General features: G+C 42.9%; 1 protein-coding gene across 2 annotated transcripts in view; it reads right to left on the minus strand.

The window, feature by feature from the left end:
- Nucleotides 1-16728, minus strand: part of PIP5K1B (phosphatidylinositol-4-phosphate 5-kinase type 1 beta) — a 319195-nt gene extending 302467 nt beyond the window's left edge. Inside the window, exon 1 of one of the 2 annotated variants that reach the window (XM_030919809.1) lies at nt 16222-16728. The gene's annotated coding sequence lies outside the window, so the exon portion shown is untranslated. The remainder of the gene's footprint in view (nt 1-16221) is intronic. The other variant, XM_010362971.2, reaches the window with a different exon arrangement.
- Nucleotides 16729-16986: the final 258 nt, after the last annotated feature.

The following is a 16986-nucleotide window of genomic DNA, read 5'->3' on the forward strand; positions in this document are numbered from 1 at the left end:
TCAAGACTTGAATCTGCTTGGAGAGATAAGTGGAGAACAATTGAAACAGAAGCCTCTAGGGAAAGTTCCCAAAGAGTCACAGGAGCAAGAGGACCAAAGAGAACGTGTGCCTGAGAAATCACTTCTAGGGAGACAGAGTGGGGATCAGTGGGCTCAGAGAGGCCTTCCAGAACAGTAGGTTGTATATGCTATCATGAAAATCTGATGCCATTTCCTTAAACAGAGAGAAAAAAAAAGATAAGAAAACAAGGGAATGAGCCATGCTATGGGAGAACGAAATTGCAAGTCAAGATCAAAAAGTGATCTTCTGTCTTCTTACTATACAATTTCAGGAACATTCCATTTAGTCTCAAGGCTTTAACTGCTGGCAAGAGCTCATAATACTGTCTTCTTCATGGCCTCTTCCACACTTAAACACAGCTTCTTTTTAGACTCTCCACCTTCATGTCCTATATCTCAATCTCATTCACTCTCATCCTCTCCTACAGCCCAGAGGATATTACCATAACACAGCCAGTGTCTCCATGTGGACTGATCTTACAGCCACACTCTACCTGGATAGCCCCCAGGTATCTCAAATGCATGTTCAAAATAGGACTCATCATCACAGCCTTCCTGCTTCTGCCACCACATGTATGACACCTCTACCTGGTATCCTCTCTCAGTTGAGCATCACTCCCCAATCTCTCCAGCCACTCAAGTCAAAAGCCAGAGAATCATCTACTACTACCATTCCCCAAAATTCATATCCAGGTGGTCAAGTCCTAGAAATTCTCCCTCTTGAATATCAAATCTACTCACTCTTCCCTATCCACACTACATTACTTCAGATCCTTTTCATCTCTCCTGTGATTAGTCTCCCTATCTCCAGTCTCTTACCCTTCTAATTCATCCCCTAAACTATAGCTCATGTTGCCATTATGAAACAAAATATGAGCTCATCACTTCTCCATGAAACTCTTCTAGTTGTCGCCTCATGGCCTATAGAAGAAAAGCTCAAACTCCTTAGCACAGCTGACAAGATGTCTATGGTCAGGCCCGATACACTTCTCCAGGCCTATCTTATTCCACCCACAGCCACCCTACCCATTATCACATTATACAGCTCCAAAATGCACTAACAAGCTTTATGATGTCATGTGTCATATGTGTTGTGCCTGGTATAGAGTAACAGTTTAAGAAATGGAAGCTGCTGTCACTGCTATACAGCTATGACAATGACAACAATGATGATGACAATGATCAACAGTCAACTAGGGCCAGAATGTACCCAAACCAAAGCATTTCAGATTTCAGACATGTTAAACGATCTAAGGATTTCCTGACATGGCCGTGACAAAATCATTCTCTAGGAGCAGGTATTATAACTGCTTAAAGCGGATAGATAGGGAGGTATGAAAGTTATTTGGGAAGCTTCTACAACAGCCAAGGTAAGAGACATATCTGGAGACAGAGGTGAGAATAGAGGAGAACATTTTTAAAAAATTGGTAGCTGCACAGAGACAGAGATAACCAAAGTAAAAAGACTGCTAAAATTTCAAAGTGGGTTAAAAAAATGAGGATGTCTTTGATAAAAACAGTATTTGGGAGGGGAGGTGGACTGAATTTTTAAAAGGTGACTGCACAGCTGCAAGTATAGAGTTTGTTCAAAGAGGTAAGAGTTGGGATCAAAAAATCAGCTGAGTAGCGAAGAGACCGTGGGGCATAGGGTTATTAAATTGGTCTAGATTGTTACAGGTGAAAAAAGCAAGAGATAGAAAAAAGACTGTAATGTGGCAACAAACAAGGCTGTTCCTCAGGGAAGAAACCTGAAGCAGTGGTAAGGCTAGATGCTGGGTTACTGAAATGCTGTAAAGGAAGGGGGAGCTCAGAAGTCAAGGGAAAAACAGTTACAGCTTAAGAATTTGTTTTTATAGCTTAAGAATGAGTTCATTCAGCAATGATAATGCAGGCTGTCTTTGTGCTGGACACTCTTCTAGGTGCTGGAGATAGTGTAGTAAACAGAACAAAGTTCCTGCTCTTGTGAAACTTTACGTTTCAGTAAGGAGGCAGACAAATGAAGAAACAAACAAAAACGTAAGGTCAGAAAGTGCTGCTGCTGATCATTTCTAAAGCTTCCAGGCACATGTGTAGGATACTTAGCATTCAGTTCTAAAATGCTTCCAGAAGTCTTCTGACATATGTGGAAATGACTATTCCTTCTATAAAGTTTACACAAAATGAAATGATGCATCATGTTTGCATTATAAATTGTCATGTAGGAGAGGGAGTTTCCGAGAAACGGCTAAACTAAATAATGAAGCCCAACTGTACATACATCTTAAAAGCTGAATTTCCATTCTGTTTCCTATAAACAAATCTAAACAAAGTCATGCTTCTCTCTTAACCCATAGCAGGAGAGACTGATTTCCCCTTTGTTCGAGTTTCCATAATCTTCACAACTGAGTTTAAACAACACATCTTAAAAAAAATAAAAGGGCATCATTTAAATACAGCTTGCCACAGCAATGACACCATTGCTTTTTTGTGTTCCCATATAATGCAGTCGTAAACCTAAGAACAGTCTGGTTCACACCACTCCTTGAAAATAAGTTAATTTTTCAGTATTCAGCTTCCTTGTTTTATTGTGGATATTGAACTTGTTTTCCAATGGAAGATGGAAATCAGGAAAATCTGGGGAACTTTGCTATGCAGTTTCTCCAAGTAAAAGAGAAATGCAGTAATCTATAACCTTTAAAGGCATAAAGCATTGCATATAAAGCTGTTAGCAAAATACTCATCAATTGCCACTATGTTTAACTTAAATGAAGTCTATGAAATCTTGCTTTAGACCGTAATAAACACATTATCAATACGTTATAAAAAGAAAGAAAAAAGAAACCATGCCTATCACAGCCTGAAAAGGTATCACTTTATCTGAACAACCCAAAAACAGGGCAGAGGAAAACATGCTATTGGCTAATCAATGAAGTGAACAAGAAAGAACTAAAGCTTGCTTGCTTTACCAATAGAGCTCTTGAAGACCTCCCTCAAAAGCTACTTTTGATCCTTTTTAAAATTTCAGTTTCAATGGATAATATAAGTCTATCTGGCAAACACATTTCAGACAGTACGGTTATCCAGTTCCCAAAATCACAATGGACTTTCAGTAGCCAACAATGAGTGAAGGGGCTCACTGCTGAAAGCCACAGAAGTAAGGCCAAAAAAAAAATTATCAAGAAAAAGCAGACAAGATTTTAGGAGACAGCAAAGTAGGGCCATTTGGTTTAGGGGCAAAGAGCCTTGCATTCCTGAATGAATACTAAATCTATCACTTTATAGTAGCATAAAAGAGACACAATGTTCTGTATAATCTTTTAAAGAATCAGGGACAAATGACACAATGTTGGGAAAATTTTCTATACAAAACTTGGCCATAATAATTGCTGGCAGTTAAAGGAGCAAGCAATCAGGAAATGTATTCTAGAAGTAAAACAGCCTGCCCAAAGGTTCTGCATAGCCAGGAGTTCCCTATTTTGAGCCCCTTTAATTTTGTGCTTGAGTGGCCAATGAAAATGAATAGGCTTAATGTCTGAAGGAATTTCAGGAAGAAAAAAAACTACACTGTCAAATTATTATTCACATATTTTTAAAGTCAGCGATTGTTTTCCTTACAGTATTTAGGTTCTTGCTAAAATAAATTAAGAGTGAACTTTAGGGTGAGCACTAAAAGCAAAAATATAGACATTGCCCAGTTTAAAGGCCATGCTTGATGACTGAAGCTTATCTATGTTGTATGACAGACAAGGCAGCTGTCTGAGTCACTTTTGTCCAACTTCAAGTTCTATCATACATCTACTCACCAAGTTTCACTATGCCTTCTTGATAAATTAAAACTTTGCAAGGGGAGTCTTTAGGGCGTTTTAAATTCACAACTTTCTGTGGTTTCACAGGAGTGCACAGAACACTGTATGTAGAGTCCTGTCGGCTCCTCGGTAAATGCACACCTCTGGGCTGACACAGATCACTGGCAGCACCAGGGGGATGGCAGATTGCACTCATGCTTTCTAAATAAACTGCAGGTCTCTGCCCTTCAGTGGGGAATAAAGGCAATTCAGTGGCTCATGACTAGTGTATGGTGGAAGTTGGAGGTGGGAGGGAACACAACAGAAAATAACAGGACATTTCATGTGGTATGGCTAAGTACTGTTCCACGAAATCTCTATTTCTGTTATATTTCTTATTTATATGTCTATGTATATACTAGGTTTCAACACAGGATGTGTTTCTTATAGCACACTCACTGAGCCACAAAGGACTATCCAATGAACTGAATGTGTCCCCCTCAAATTTCATGTCAAAATCCTAACCCCAAGATGATGGTATTAGGAGGTGATTAGGTCATAAGGGTGGGATTAGGGCTCTTATAAAGGAGATCCCAGAAAGCTCTTTCTCCCTCTTTCTGTCATGTGAGGGTACTACAAGAAGTTGGCCATCTGTAAGCTGGAAGAGAGCCCTCTCCAGAACCTGACCATGCTGGCACCTGATCGTGGACTCTCAGCCTCCAGAACTATGAGAAACTATTTTTGTTTATGAACCACCCAGTTTATGGCACTTTGTTATGGCAGCCTGAACCACCTAAGACAAGTTGGTATTTTTCTTTTATTTACAGTTCAAGTTTGACTAACTGGAAAAGCTTTGTGCAAAGATTAAATGAAAGCTTGGGTTACGCTAACTTATATTAACCAGTTTCTATAGGATGCTACCATCCTGTCTCTTATTGTATTCCAAAAATACCGAGATCATAAAGGAGAATTTTTTTTTCAGATTTTAGATTCAGGGGTTACACATGCAGGTTTGTTACCTGGGTATATCGCATGATGTTGAGGATTGGGCTTCAACTGACCCACCACCCAAGTAGTGAACACAGTACCTAATAGGTAGTTTTTCAACCCTTACCTCCCTCCTTCCCTGTCCCCTTTGGAGTTCCCAGTATCTACTGTTCCCAATTTTATGTCCACGTGTACCCAATGGTTAGCTCACACTTACAAGTGAGAACATGTGGTATTTGGTTACTTCTGCGTTAATTTACTTAGGATAATGGCCTCCAGATGCATCCACGTTGCTACAGAACATGATTTTGTTCTTTCTCATGGCTGCATAATAATCCATGGTGTATATATACCACATTTTCTTCATCCAATCCATCACTGATGGGCACCTAGGTTGATTCCTTGTCTTTGCTATTATGAATAGTGTTGCAATGAATGTGTGAGTGCAGGTGTCTTTTTGATAGAACAATTTATTTTCCTTTGGGTATATATCCAGTAATGGGATTGCTGGGTTGAATGATAATTCTATATTCAGTTCTTTGAGAAATCTCCAAACTGTTTTCCATAGTGGCTGAACTAATTTGCAAACCAACCAGTCGTGCATAAGCACTCCCTTTCCTCTGACCCTTGCCAGCATAGGTTATTTTTTGACTTTTTAATCATAGCCATTCTGACTGGTGTGTGATGGTATCTCACTATGGTTTTGATTTGCACTTCTCTGGTGATTAGTGATGATGAGCATTTTTTCATGTTTCTTGGGCACTTGTATGTCTTCAAGGAGAATGCTTTAGCCTCCAAACTAACTCCTCCTTTAACAATTGCTTCACTCTTAAATAATTACGTTCTATTAGCCTTTACATTTAGATTAAATGTTATATTCTGTGACGGGTGAGATCAGGCAAACCTCTTTAAGTCAAGTTATATGGTATGTCATCCCTTTTAAGTTGAAGCCAGATAGTTGTCCACAGACGTGCAGAGCAAGTCAGATGTAACTGGCCATATCCTTGAAGACAGGAATTCTTTTTAGGACAACCCCCTTTCAACTGCATCTCCATCTTCTTTCCTCTAAATAATCATTCCCATTCCTTCACATCTCTTGCTATGCTTTCCCTCCTTTTACAATTTTAATTTTTAAAATAAGTAATCCACACATATGGGTCCAAATTCAGAGGTACAAATAAGTATGGGATGAAAATTCCCCTCCCATCCATGCCCCCCAGCTAGCCAATTCACCTCCCCAGAGGCAAACAAAGACACTCGTATCAAAGGTATTCTTCCAGAAGTATTTTATATCATGCCTTTGGGGCAACCTTCCTTGGGGATAATACCTGCAGCTACCATTATAGAAACGCGGATCATGACAGCTGTGAAATTAGGCAGTGGTAATGAAAGTTGAAGATTATGTCCACGGGCAGGATCAGCAATATGAAGTGGTTCATTCATGATCTCTGTGCATTTCCTTTCTTTACTGGAAATTTACAAAAAGGATTTTTTTAAGGTAAAAGTATTGGTATCCATTTACTTATCCACTCAAGACAATTCTGCATGTGCTGACACTATGGGGATGCAATGAGCCCTGATGATTAGCAGCTGATGGGGGCGAGGGAACGAGTCAAGTAATCATACTGTTGAAGTCTTCCTGGAGAGAGAACCGCTGGTCCTGTCCTATACTGGGGATGGGTGGCCAAAGCTTCCTTTCAAAAGTAACCTTGAAGCGTGGTCAGCCAATGCTGCACGGAGGGTGTGAAGCTGGCAGGTGCAAGTGTGGCTCAGAAACAGCAAGGGACAGAGTGGTGGATCTGAGAGTGGTGGATCTGAGACTGGAGTGGCAGCAGGACCAGGACCGTGCAGGGCCCTGGAACCATGTCAATGACCCAGATCTTCACTCCAGGCACAAAGAGAGGCCACTGAAGAGTCTGGGGCAGATCCCAGTGTTTCTCTCTCTCCAGCATTCCCAGCCCCAGGCCCCATCCCTTGGTCAGGAAGTTTTCCTGCACCTATGTCAACTGGTTCCTGTTATGAGGAAATACAGAGAGAATGATTTTGAGTCATGTTTCTTTATCTATCCCGGCAGTTATGCAAAGCAACCCAGGCCTTTTCCTCAAAGCTGCCAGGATAAGCCACAGTCAAGAGTCAGAGACAGATGCCTTTTGGGAGAGGCTTAGATTTTATTCCTAGACCACAGGTGGTGAATTTCGCTGCTATGGTGGCCACAAATGTGATGTTGCAAGGTCCTGAGGGAACTCAGGCCCAGTGTATAAACAACTGTGGAAGTAGAGCAGTCTTTGGTTCTTTGTTGGAGTGAGTGGAGTGCACTTGGGAACTGCCGGAGAACTCTTAAGAACTTGGTATTTGGGGTAGGGTTGGGTAAGTCCCTAGAGCTACATTGGAGTATCCAACCTGCTCCTTTAAAAGTAGTTGACTGTAGTTATGAACCTGCCTCTGACTGGACTCCAGGAGAGCAAAAACATCAGGGTAGAAAGCTACTTGGAAAAACAAGTCCTCAGAAGGCTGTCCAAGAGCTCAAAAGGCCACTGAGGTGGAGAGCCCTGGGACCAGAATTTGTGTGCTTCCGTGAGGGCTTGGCCAGGTGCAGGAGGTAGAGATCTGGCCAGCAGAGCCTCAGGTGTCCTCCAACCATCACAAGTGCCCCGGTTACAATATATAATATGGGTAATGGATCTTAGGAGACCCAGAGTGGACTCAGGAGACCAGTGAGGTTCTGGCTCAGCCCTGTAGAGAGACAAGAAGTTGGGCTAGGATAGAATCTGTACAAATGATGAGAAGCAGATGGAATGGGGGAGATACTCAGGAAGCAAAATCAATAGACATTGATGATGGATTAGATGTGTGTGCAAAGGGTGGAGCCAAGGATGGCTCCCAAGTTTCTGCTCGTGCTACTTGGTGACTAGCGGTGCCCACCACAGAGCTGGGAACTTCACAGGAGTATCAGATGTAGAGAAAAAAGATCATGGTTCTGGTTTTCAACATGTAGAATTTGAGGTACCTTTGGGATATCCAAGTGTAATGTCAATTATGCAAACTGGAGTTCAGAGAAACACTTAGTTTGGAGATATAAATTTTAGATTCACTTATGTTCTCCTTTTTAAAGCTCTTATTTCAAAACTATACTTTGAGGTGCTACAGCATGAAACAGAGAAAAAGAGTATAGGCTTCCTAGTCGGAAAAGCCAGGGCTAGAACCTTCGTGCCATCCCTCACTGGTTCTGTGCTCCGGTACAAGTTACTACTAACCTGACTAGGTTTTCATTTCTTTCTCTTCAGTGAAGAAATGCTGCAGCCCGCCTTGGAGGCACATGGTGATGAAAAGAAACAGCACTTGAGAAGTGACTGGAACAGAGTAAGCTCTCAGCACAGTCAGCCTCCTTGACAGCCAGGACCATGTTTATATTAACACTTTCTTATACCCCATAATACCCATCACTTGGCAGGCTCTGTGACTACCAAAAGCTTTTTTATATTCTATCTCAAGTCCTAGATACCCAAACCATTCCCAATACTTTGCTCTCCTGTGATCCACACAGTTCTGAGAAAAGCCAAGACTGGCAGAGGGAGAATTTTTCATTTCTCCCCTCATATTTCTGAAGGAGCAGGCAGATAGCACTCTCTCAACACAGCCTGGGTTTACCTGGGAATACTGAACGCTTCAGGAGGCTTATACTTGGAGCAACAGATTTACCATTTACTGGCAATATTGGGTATGCATCAGAATCATCTGAAGGCCTGTCATCCATCCACAGAGTTCATGTGCATTTCTTTTCTTTTCTTTTTTTTTTTTTTCTTGAGTCAGAGTTTTACTCTTGTTGCCCAGGCTGGAGTGCAATGGTGTGATCATGGCTTACTGCAGCCTCCCCATCCCGGGTTCAAGCGATTCTCCTGCCTCAGCCTCCCAAGTAGCTGGGACTACAGGTACCTGCCACCACGCCCGGCTAATTTTTGTATTTTTGGTAGAGATGGGGTTTCACAATGTTGGCCAGGCTGGTCTCGAACTCCTGACCTCAGGTGATCCACCTGCCTTGGGCTCCGAAGGTGCTGGGATTATAGCTGTGAGCCACCGCACCCAGCCTCATCTGTATTTCTAACAAATTCTCAAGTAGTGATGACTCTGTTGGTCTAAGGACTGCACTTTGAGAGTCACTGTCTTGGCTTCTTCCTTGGTATTGGGACTGTTGATGTGGCTGATGTTTAAATAACTACCAACTCAAATATCAACTTTATGTGAGGCATCATAGAAATTGCCTTGTATATGAACACCAAAGTGTTTTAATTAGGAATGAATATGTTTATGACTTAGGTACATTTAGAGCCCATTTTAACAGTGTGGGAACATTTTGTTTTGTGCTTGATAATTTCCTCCTGTTTGTTCACTACTATTCATTTCTAAGTAAATGAAAGAAGTCAGTCTTTAAATAGACAGTGTTTTCTTAATAATCATGCCAGAATTTATCATCTAAGCAAGTGTTTTCTCATCCTTAAGGGTTCGGTCATCATTGTAAAGGAGCTGCCATAGCTAACAGGTAAGCACTGTCCTCTCAGTCTGATTCAGCCTGAGTAACCTAAATGATGGCCCACTTCATCTTGACAGGATGGATGGGGCTTATTCATGTATTCATTTAAATATTTACTGAGGACCTACTATGTGCCAAACACAAGAAAAACAGTGCTATGAACCATGGCCTCTGCCCTCAAGGAGTTTACAATCTTGGGTTGAACGTGAGTTTGGGCACAGGTGACAGGAAAACAAGTGAAATACATAAATGAATAATTATCTGTGTTAATCTGTTTTTGCACTGCCATAAAGGAATACCTAAGGCTGCGTAATTCATAAAGAAAAGAAGTTTTATTTTGGCTCACAGTTCTGCAGGCTGTACATGAGGCACAGCGCCAGCATCTGCCTCTGGTGAGGGAGGGCCCCAGGAAGCTTACAGTCATGGCGGAAGGTGAGGGGGAGTCTGTGTAAGAGAGGGAGCAAGGTAGGGTAGGAGATGCCACACGCTTTGAAACAACCAGATCTCATGTAAACTCATAGAGCAAGAGCTCACTCATTACCACAGGGAGGGTACTAAGCCATTCATGAGGGATCCATCCACATGACCCAAACTCTTCCCATCAGGCCCCACCTCTAGCATGGGGAATCACATTTCAACCTGAGATCTGGAGGGGACAAACATCGAAACTGTATCAGTATCCCCTGTGACAAGTGAACAAAACATATGGAGGTCTCCTTTAGGTTGGAAGAAAAGAAAAGGCCCCAGGAGGAGGTGATATTTAAGCTGATTAACTTAGAGAAGCTTAAAGTCCATTCTTGTCTCTGTACCCTGAACCAAACTCACTATTATGCCACTCTGGGCGTTTGAAAACTATGCTTATTGGATACTTTCAAAGAAAAACAGAACATATTTAATGTTTATTTTTCTCCTAAAGAAGAGAAATAATACAAAATTATACCTAGGCATTTTGGTTAAAAAAGTTGGAGTCTAGTGAATAAATACCATTTATGATTTTTAAAAAAAGAACTACTAAAAACTATCAACATTAATATCTATCAGACTGCCTAATATTTCTAAAATGGTTTGAAAAAAATAATAGAATCATTAGATTATGGAACATCCCAAGATTCTGAAAAGTGATATTCGTTTGGATACATAAATTGTTCAGTAAACACTTATTAAGTCCTCACCATCTGCCAGACACAGTGCCAAGTTCCAAGAATACAAATATAAATAAAACATGATGCTTAGCCCTCTCCATTGACAAATATTTGCTGAACACCTATGATGTGCTTACTACTCCCTCAAGAAGGTCTTTGCATTGCTTTTTAGTTGTTGTTGCTGTTTTGTTTCCTTACTTTATTACCAAACATATGATCAAGTGATCCAGAGAGCACAACGATGGGCATGGTTTAAAAAAGAAAGAAAAAAATTGTATATTAAATCAAAAACCTACTGTGCAACACGTTGAATCCACTGCATGTCTTCAGTCTGTCTATGAAAGAAGGAAAGCATATTTTTATGACTCGCTCTAATTTCATCCTCCCCTACAAACCCCTTGCTCAGCATGACTGAATGGCGAAGGCTTAAATATCACCTTTTCTCTTACAAACTGAATGAACTTTCTGCAGTCCTGTCTGAACTTTAGTTCCAATTCAAGATAATTATAATCCCTGGGCCCCTAGTACTTACAATTCCAACCCTTGCCTGAACTTCCACCGAAAGACATACACACCCATTTTAAAAACGGGAGCAATACCAAACGCTCAACGCTTTATATTTCATTGCAATTTCACAACTGATTTTCTAAGAATATTAGAGAAAAAGAGTCTCAAGAACTTATTGTGCATCCATCATGCAAATTACCGAAAACATATTACATACTCATTGTTTACTGAGTCCCATAACAATACAGAAGACTTCCTACAAGAACACACACATCATGTTGTTCATTCCAGTGCTAGTTTGTTTTCACTTAAAATGATAATACCAAGGCACCACTGTCAGCTTACTGAACATGCAACCTTGTCCCAATCACTCTGTTTCAAATATTTTCAAGAGTAATCTAGTTTGGGCAGGATTCCTGTGTTTTCCTGTGTGAACATCTCCTTTATATGCCTCTGATGAAGCAATACAGAAGTAAATACAATTGAGAATAGAATGTACAAAACCAAGCCTGTTTTCCCTGACCTAATCTTATATATTAAAAGGAACCTGACTGAATACAATTATCTGTCAACAGCAGCTGATTGTTTATGACATAGTACCACAAAAATTTCATCAATAAATTAAGTTTAAAGTTGATTTTTAAAAAGAAAAAAACAGAAGCCTAGGTTTCCTCCCACCCCGGTTTTCCTGGCACTCAGCAAAAAGTAACACATCCTGCTCTATTGATAAGACCACAAATGAACAGTGGAGCTACATAATGTACAGTTCTAACCGGCCAGCTTCTAAAAAAAATGAAGGACTCCTTCCAACTCCCATTAATGCACTTGATACAAAGAGAACATGTTTCAGCAACAAATACATTTAGGACTTGATGTTTTACAGAATCTACTGAAGGCTCTGGCCATAGGGGAAAAAAAAATTTTCCAGGATATTAAATATTCTGACTCACCATCTAACAGAAGTACAAGCAAAATGCAAATGCAAATTGAATGTATACATATTTATGACTTTACCAGCTGCATGACAAGGCTACCTTTGGCTTCTGGCTTTATATACCAGGAAGAGAAGTTGAGAATACCAGCATACATTTGTGTTTCTTTTCCTTTCTTTCCTGAGACAAGGCCTCACTGTGTCACCCAGGCTAGAGTACAGTGGTGCGATCACAGCTCACTGCAACCTCAAACTCCTGGGCTCCCGTGATCCTCCCGCTTCAGCCTCCGAAGTAGCTGGGACCACAGGCATGTGCCACCATGCCCAGCTAAATTTTTATTTTTTTATAGATGGGGTCTAGATATGTTGTCCAGGCTGGTCTCAAACTCCTGGGCTCAAGTGATTCTCCCACCTCGGCCTCTCATGCGATTACAGGTCTTTGGTTTCTATTCAGTTTCCTCTCTCCCTGCACTGATTGGAGCAAAGTATTATTTCTGAGTCTGGTGATGTATATAAGCCAAAAGAATCATAGTGAATAGATAAAAACAAACATTTTTGGCCAAGTGCAGGGGCTCACACCTGTAATCCCAGCACTTTGGGAAGCTGATGCATGTAGATTGCTTGAATTCAGGAGTTACAGACCAGCCTAGGCAACATGGTGAAACCCTGTCTCTACAAAAAATACAAAAATTAGCCAGGCATGACAGTGCATGCCTGTTGTGCCAGCTACTCAGGAAGCTGAGGTGGGAGGATTACCTGAGCCTGGGGAGGTTGAGGCTGGAGGGAACCATGGTTGGGCCACTGCACTCCAGCCTGGGAAACAGAGTGAGACCTTGTCTCAAAAAACAAAAAAAAAAAAAAGTAAAAAGAAAAAAAAACATATTCTGTTTAACGGCATCTGCTTGGGCAAGAAAACTTAAACATATAAATGCTAAACCATTTCCAAATGTACTAACTCTCTAATAATGATAGTAAACAGACATTTTCTGTTAATCTCCATGATTTCTAAAAGTCAAAACTGTACCTTCACCATAGAACTCCTGGGACAAACTTGAATATGAACCTTCTTAAGAACACCACATTGATCTTGGTCCTCCTGCTATCATCTTTGTGACCATAAGTAAGTCAATTCACCTAAGTTTTAGTTTTCTTACCCATAAAAGGTACTTCTAAACTAATTAATATTTAAATTATCAGAAGGAGATAGACATCATCCCCAATATAAATTGCAGATCCATTAACAATATTTAAGATCACTCTATTCTTTATTATCATTCTTCCAAACATAAAAACACTACCTGTCTGTATATAAAGAGGAGGAGTGGAAAGAGAAGATTGTTAAAAGGAACAGAAACTAGGTTGGTTTTGTTAATTAGGTTCCCCCTCTGAAACCACCAGCCAATATTAGCATCTCCTGAAATTTACTCAATACCCTATTTTAAAAACAGAATGGTTGGTTTCTCCATCTCAAGACATACCCTTTCATAAAATGGGACAAGTCAATTTCTAGGAATGTATCTTTCAGCAGCTGTACTACTAAGGCGGGGGAGGCAAACAAAAGAGCATAACACAGATGACATGAGTCTACTGTCTACAGGGAGAAAGAAAAGCTCTTCCCTATATAATGCATTCAGAAAAGAGAGCAACAATGGGCTCTGTACCTGCCAGCTTCAGGAGGCACAAGCCCGCAGGCAAATTATCTTATGTGTGGAGAATTTACATGGTGAGATGCTTTCTATGTTTTACAGCATATGTTTTCCTTATGAATGACTTCATTCACCTCCTTCATTAATTCAACAGTTATTTATTGAGTACTTACTTTATGCAAACCAAAAGCTAAAAAAAAAAAAAAGTTACGAGCTTACAATTAGAATATTCAAGTAAACCCTGACATGTACCTTACAGTAAGTACTTCAGCCCCTCAGAATATTTTCAAGTCAAACAGCAATACTAAACAATATATTGTAGATGCTAAGCTAAAACGCACTTGTTAAGTTTCATTCCTTTGATGAAGTGGTATGTAGTAAAGGTAGGAAGGGATAAACTAAAGCTGAAAGAGTAATTAGCTAGGTCTCTTAGGTGATATAGGGTAAAAAGGTGTCCTTTGTCTAGAGAAAATGATACCATTGGATTACAAACACATTGCTAAACAACACAGAATGCTAAAGTTGGAAAGAAAAAACATAATTTCATACAAACGTTTTGTTTTATATGTGAGACACTTGAGACTTGGAAGTGATATGATTTGGCCCAGGTCATACAGCCAAATGTAGCCCCAGAACTACAACCCAGGTCACAGGGGGCATGCTGAACAGTCCCTTGTGTATTGCAGTTTCCATGATGTGTCCTCATTGCTATCAGAACTGAAATGATGGCAGAATACACAAAGCAATGGACTGGATATCAGAAGACCCAAGTTATAGTATTGTAAACGCCTCTAAATTAGATGTAAATCTATGAAAAACTCCCACTGCTTGTCTAAACCTCAGTTTCCTCATCCATAAAATGTAAACAGTAATTTACAGCGAGACTGTGCAGACCACAATAAATGCAGAAGACCTCTGCCATTAAAAAAACCACCTTATATAAGTACAGAGCAGGCACCTGGTTATGACAGAAAACCTAACTGTGATTCTAATACCAGCACTTGTTACCTTGATAAATCTCTGAATCTATGGGCCTCACGTTCCTTCTGTGTTTATATGATAAATAATCTTTGCCCTGCCTCCCTCAGAAATGTTTGGAATTAGGTGAGAACACTCAAAAGAATTTACAAATTGCAAGACACTGATGCAAATGTAAGGTGTTATTATTAAATCTCTCTAGTCTTAATGTGGACAAAAATGCAATGTGGTTCTATCATTCAATGCTTTACAGTTTTCCTTCTGAGGTAAGATGTCATCATACATCAGTCTCAAACTCACCAGCTTTCTCATCAGTCCTCATAAGTCTCTGCCCACAGGACCATATCAGAACCCACCGTTTCCCTCTGCTCAGAGATCACACATGAAACTCACTCAACCTCCCACTGGTTTACACTTGGCCGATTAAGGTTTTTTCCCCAGAGTCTCCTTTCAGCTGGGAATGCTCTAGCAAAGCTTCCATGACCACTACCCTACTTCATCACATTAGAGTCCTAATGAAACCAATCCTTTCGCCTTTCTCCACTCCAACAGCTGCGGAACGCTTTAGCCTCTTCGCAGAACAGGGGAGAAGTCTCTGGCTGAATGTGCTTCATTAGAGGGACAAAAGGGGTTCCCCAAACCAAGACTCAGGAGTACTGACACAGAGACACCGCTTCTTCCTTGCACGAGATTAACACATTCTAAGGTCCTACCGGTCCCTTAAGGATCATTCACCTTAGAGCTAGGGCCTCCTGCATCTGAGAATGTCACAGAGAGGTAGTGATAGTGGGTGTTATTTCTGGTCTGCAACACGCTCCCTTTAGAAAAGCATCAGAGTAACTAGGATTGCCTTGTTCGGAGCCCTGATTTCAGTAGATTCGATGAAAGAATTCATCAATCTACCCAAACAACTTCTCCGGAACAGGTTTCTACTCAACCACGCTGGGCACCAGACAAGAGAGCTGGGGATTGGGGGGATAAGAAATGACAACACACTCATCTGCATATATGCGAGATAAGCAGACATTTGTTGTCTTCTCTTCTGGCGACTCCTGGCACCGGCATAATAAATCAAACCAGGGCATTCTCCCTCCCCAGTGCCCCCACACTCCCAGCCCCTGCCCCAGATGTTGAAGCGCCACGTTGACCAGGCTGGGGGAGAAAGTCTGGGAAACGCAGAAGTCTGTTGCTGCATTTAGACTGGAACCATACCGCACCTGTTTAATCCGGCTCCAGCGCCAGAAATGAGCAGAACACCAACTCGCAAGCCCCTCTTGAGATACCAGGGGCGCCTAACAAGTTCACCGCTGTTTCGTACCGGGGGAGGGTGGTGGGAGACCTTTCCTTCAGCTGTCAAACTCTGCAGGTTCCCCTGGAAAGGGGAGAGGACTCCTATTTAAGTGAACCCAGAGTGTTCTCCGAGTGTCACTGCGGCCCCGGGGATCCGGGTGACGAGCGGGTGGGTGCCCGCTGGGAGCGCGCAGCTGTGGCCCCAGCGGAACGAAGGTCCCGCTTCGGCGGCCACGGGCGCCCTCTCCACGTCACCCCCAGCACAACGCAGACAGGCAAAGTGGAAGGGTAGAGAGACCGACGGGTTTCAGCAGAGATGCAGAGCCCTCAAGCGCGAGCCCTTCAGAAGGGTCTAGTGGAAGGGGCCGGGGACGCACAGGAAACTTACCTCACCCGGGCAGCATTCGGGTGCCTCCGCTACCAAGACCAGTTGCGCCACAGTCTGCAAGTTATCGGGACGTTGTCGCTTCCCCACGGCGAAGGGAGAGCAGTGCAGGCGAGGGGCGGGAGGCACAGCGGCGCGGAGTGGGCGGCGGGTGGGGCCGGGACCGGGGGCAGCACTGGGGGCGGGCAGGTGCCGGGGCTGTAGCCGCGGCGCCAAACTCGCTCCGGACGCGCCTTGGCGGGGGCGCGCGGCTACGAGTATGCAGTGCGCGCGCGCCGCGGCGAGTGTGTGTGTCCCAGCTTTCCCCTTCCTTCCCCGCCGGTCCTTCGGCCAGACGGAGCAGCGAGCGGCCGCCAAAGCCCAGCAGCTCCGAGCGGCTCCACGGCCGGGTGCAGCCTCGCCGCGGCGCGTTCGGGGACCGGGGACCGAGAGGAGCAGCAGCGGCGCCCCCCGGGCTCGGGCGCGGGTTCCCGCTTGGTGCGCGCCGGAGCCTAAGCGAGGCGCAGAGAGAGCCGGCTGCGCGTCCGCTGCCGCTGCTGGGGAGGCTGCAGGCCCCGCCCGCCGGCCGCCCAGGCTCTTCCCCTTTTCTCTCCACCCACTTGCCCCATCGCCGCACACCCTGCAGCGAAGCCAGACCGGTTTGCAGCGCCGGGAGCGGCGGCGGCCGGAGCTTCAGCCGCAGTGGGCTGGGCGTCCCAGTCGGTGTGTGGGGACCTGGCGCCTATCCCGCCGCCGCTGGTCCAGACTGAGAGCGGGGTTGGGGTGGGC

The sequence above is a fragment of the Rhinopithecus roxellana genome, chromosome 16 (genome assembly GCF_007565055.1).
Source record: "Rhinopithecus roxellana isolate Shanxi Qingling chromosome 16, ASM756505v1, whole genome shotgun sequence".
Classification (NCBI taxonomy): domain Eukaryota; kingdom Metazoa; phylum Chordata; class Mammalia; order Primates; family Cercopithecidae; genus Rhinopithecus; species Rhinopithecus roxellana.